Raw genomic sequence first — 4,821 nt, forward strand, 5'->3', positions numbered from 1 at the left:
TTTTTAACAAACACTAAATACAATTTGCTCAGTTGTAAATGTTATTAGATGCAGAGAAAAAAGCACCAACAATTGAACATTATAGACCATTAAAGAACATTATAATGAATAAATAAAATAATAAAAGTTAAATGAGTAAAATTAAATATGAATCAAAATTACAAGAATAAAATAAAAAATAAAAGTAACAAATCATTTTAAGAAATTATTTTAAATAAATAATATTAAATATAAAATGAAAATAATGAAAAAATACAAAAATAAATTATATAAAAAATTCTAAATATTACAAATATAAGTTATCAGATGCAAAGACAAATCATAAAAACTGAACATTATATGTAATTACACAACACTACCATAAATAAATCTTACATTGTTAAATTACAATAAATAAATACACAAACCAGAGAAACATTACATCGAACAATAGTGTGAGTTTGGAGCAGGTTTTGTTTGTTTATTATGGATAAAGTCTCCAGAAAATCTGTCATAATTTTTTTATTCATTGTTTTTTTTTAAATACACACCAAAAGTAACAAAACGTATTTCTCTTTCCACAGGCTGACGACTATCTCATCCCCAAACTCCTCTAACTTTCACCCAGAACATGGATGGAGGCTGTTGAGATTTCTGCTCTGGGATCAGCTGTGCTGAAGGTCTCACTAGAGGAAAGACAAAGACAAATGGAAAAAGTTCCAAACGAGAAGAAAAAAACACTCAGGGTCTCAGTGATAGTCACATGAAAGTACAGCGTACAGTGTTATTGAGACAACAGTAGACAGCTAAGGTGAAAAGAATACGGCTGGAAACACAGGTATTGATTTCTACCACAACCGAGCACAGTCAATACATTAGGTATAATGCAACTAAGAATCTTTTTTTTTTTTTTTTTTTTTTACAGAATGTAATCTAGGTTATAAATGAATAAATAAACGAATTCATATTTAAATACACTACAGTTAAAACATTTGGAGTTGGTGCAACACTTTTTTTTATATGTTTTTGAAATCTCTTACACTCACCAAGACTGCATCTGATGAAAAATACAGTACAAATAGTAATTTGCCAAATATTCTAACAATTTAAAATAACTTGTAACTAAAATAATTTTCTATTTGAATATATTATAAAATGTGATTTATTTCTGTGTTTCGCAGCTGTATTTTCAGCATCATTCCTCCAGTCTTCAGTGTCACATGATCCTTCAGGATTCATTCTGATATACTGATTTACTGCTCAGGAAACATTTCTGATTATTAGCAACATTGAAAACAGTTGTGCTGCTTCATATTTTTGTAAATAATAATAATAATAATTTCAGGATTCTTTTAATGAACAGAAAGTTCCAGAAAGACCAGCATTAATATGAAATAGAAATCTTGTGTTTCATTATAAATGTCTTTACTGTCACTTTTGATCAATTTAATGCATCCGTGCTGAATATATTCAGTATTAATCTATTTCAATAATTATCCAATTTAAAAAATCCTTGAATGTTCATGTATGTATCATTATTCATAGCTAATTCATGTTTGCTCATACATCATCAACTAATTTCAATATATATTAACCAACCAAAATTAATAAATGCTGTTTAAGTATTGATGATTATTTTTATCATTTGTGGTAGCTTGCCTGTGATAGTAGTAGCCACAAATCTGCTGTTTGATTCACCAAAAATGAAGAACCGGAAGAAACACAAAGCATTTGCGGAGCAGCCGTCTGAATAGTGCTCTCGCAGGCTTTTGTGCTGATTAAAAATTACTGGAGTACGAGCATCTCCTTCAGTGATCCAGGAACAGACAACAGCGATTCCATTTCACATGGCAGTGATTTTCATTTGCTAGAGAGGGGGAGAGAGAGGGAGAATCCCCGAGGAATAACAGCGCTCCTCTGGCAATGACAAGTTTGACAGCTTCAGCCACAGAGACAAAGACAGGACAAAAGTGAATAATGAGTTCTTCACATCGGGGGATTCCTGCGGCTGAAGGTGGCAGTGAGTCAGAGCCACACAGACGGACGGCAGGTTCCTCCTCCAGCACCTGATGGTGGCAGCTGCTTCTGCACCGACATGTCCTCACATGCCATTCCAACACGCGGCCATGCTGTTCCTGACAGCAAACACAAAAACCAGACAACTCAACACAGTTTCTGAGATGAGCTGGGTTAACTCCAGTATGGGGGAGAGAGTGAGGAACTCAGATTAGCTACGCTACTTAATCCAACTATTTATTATAGTAGTGTTAAAGTAGCTCAGGTTTAAACAGAGGGGAGCTTTTCCAGATAGAAATTAGTGAGACAAATACGGTTTATATTTATTTATTCATTTTCGTTAATGTTAGTTAATGAAAATACAGTTATTCATTGTTAGTTCATGGTAATTCACAGTGCATTAGCTAATGTTAACAAGCACAACTTTTGATTTAAATAATGCATTAGTAAATGTTGAAATTAACATGAACTAAGACTTATAAATGCTGTAGAAGGATTGTTCTTGCTTAGTTCATGTTAACGAAAGTAGTTAACTAACATTAACTAATGGAACCTTATTCTAAAGTGTTACCCGGTTGTTTTTATGTTGCATTGTATTGTGCATGCAATCTTACAACCTAACGGACTTAAGTAATAGTCTCGAAAGAAGCTCTCTTTTTAGTAATTTGGTGCTTAATAAAGTGATCCAAATATATATATAGTATGTCTTTGAAAGAAGTCTCTCATGCTCACAAAGGCTGCATTTGTTTATCAAAATACAGACATAATAATAAAATAAAAACCTTAATATTGTGAAATATTATTACAGTTTCTATTTTAATATATTCATTTATTCCCATGATGTGCAGCTGTATTTTCGGCATCATTCCTCCAGTCTTCAGTGTCACATGATCTTCAGAAATCATTCTGATATGCTGATTTGCTGCTCAAGAAACGTTTCTGATTATCATCAATGTTAAAAACAGTTGTGCTGCCCAGTATTTTTGCAGAAACCTGCTTTTGACTCGGTTATAAAAACTGGGGTTTCATCATGTTTTTAGTATTGTTTCTTCAAAGTAATGCTAAGTATTCTAAACAATAAATTATGTTACTCAAAAGGTAATTAACTTTTATATTTATTTACAATTTATTAATCAATTATTTATTAATTTGTATTTTATGAAACACTATTTTCATTACTTGAAATAAAGCTGAAATAAAACAAATATTAGAGAAAAAAATGTAACTGAAAAATTTTTGCCTCGAAAACTATCTGAAACAAAACCTGAAGTACTAAAATGTGTAAATATAACACTGAAATAAATATAAATATAAATAATAATATACAGCTAAATATAAACAAGACTAAAGCACATAAGAAAATTGCTAAAACATAAAGTAAAATGTAAATATTAAATAAAAATGTTTTATTAAGATATAAAATCTAATTAAAAATAATAATAAATATGATAATAGTGTATAAATAATATTAATAACACTTATACTTCATATATAACTATAATGTGCAAAAGCTTGATTTTTAGGTTGATTTCTCCAAAAGCATTTGTTCTCAACCTGTATCCAAAAATAACATTATTTCAACTAATGGCATGTGATTTAGTCTGTTGGACCGACCGATGGAAGACTGTGAGAATATATATGAAAATAATCATAATTTTGCATGTTTTATGATGCTAATGCATAGAAATCAGACAACTCATCTCTAACAAAGATGTTCCTTCAATAAAGTTTCATTTTCAAATACAAGTAGCTTGGGAAGCCACCAAACTCTCAAAGCAGCTTAGCAAGTAAACCTACAGTAAGCTAAAATGCCGGCTGTTGTCCACAGAGAAATCAGTGCTCATTTGAAAATTGGCCCCAGTTCAGATGGACTGACACGTATCTCGGCTGATCCGTCCTTCCTTATGGACTGCGTGTCACTTCATACGGGGGATTTTCCACTCAGCCGAGTGGATTTTGCATCATTTGTTGTCAGTTCGCTTTGTTTGTGTGAGGTGAGAGAGGACATGCATCTACGATACACGCTAATCTCCGTCTCATCAGAGCGACGGGTGCGAGGCATTTATGGCAGATGTCCATTAGCAGCCGATCAGCAGGGTCTGTCTCCTCAGGGGCCGTGACAGGTCTGAGTGTGTGTGTGTGTGTGTGTGTGTGTGTGTGTGTGTGTGAGAGAGAGAGAGAGAGAGAGTATTACGGATCTGGTCCTGTGGATTTCTCCCTCGCCCCACTCGGGCGTCTCGGACACAAGCTGCTGTCCTCCCCCCCGCCTCTGAGATCAGGAACCCACTTATCCAGCCACGCCATTGTCTAGTGTGTCCACACACATCTGTTATGCTTGGGCAACACCGCCGCTGACAGACAGTCCATTGTTCCTGCGGCCGGTAGGAGGACGCAGTCACAGTTTGGGGTAATTGCCGCTCCTAATTAGTTCAAGACACACAAACGCAATTGCTTTTTAATTAAACGCCATCCAGCCTCTAATGAGCAATCAGTGTCAACCAATAAAAAGACCAAACGCATGCACAGTCACAGTTTTGAAAGCGGGATAAAGCATAGAGTAGATTTTGTGATGAAAATGTGACTGCAAATGTCACTAGGGTGTTGTTATGCAAGTATTTTGGAATGTTTTAGTGTGTTACTACATGGTTGCTTCTCTTCAAACATTTCACAAACATCCTAACAAGAGTAGATTCAAATGCATGAGTGATCTAAAACATCTTTGCATCTGCGAAAGCATCTGTTGAATGGTGTTTTAAGAGGCATTTTAGAGAAGAATTGCAAATTCCGTGTCAGTTGAGTAAAAAAGAAAATATAACTGGAGGCATA

General features: G+C 34.0%; 1 long non-coding RNA gene across 1 annotated transcript; it reads right to left on the reverse strand.

Annotated features, from left to right (window-relative positions):
• Positions 1-435: 435 nt before the first annotated feature.
• Positions 436-4,407, reverse strand: LOC127984473 (uncharacterized). The gene is made up of 2 exons (XR_008160603.1): positions 4,190-4,407; positions 436-665 (listed from the first exon to the last, which is right to left on the reverse strand). It is a non-coding gene; the product is annotated as an uncharacterized LOC127984473 (long non-coding RNA).
• Between the last annotated feature and the right edge of the window lie 414 nt (positions 4,408-4,821).

Source organism: Carassius gibelio, chromosome B20, assembly GCF_023724105.1.
Source record: "Carassius gibelio isolate Cgi1373 ecotype wild population from Czech Republic chromosome B20, carGib1.2-hapl.c, whole genome shotgun sequence".
Lineage (NCBI taxonomy): Eukaryota > Metazoa > Chordata > Actinopteri > Cypriniformes > Cyprinidae > Carassius > Carassius gibelio.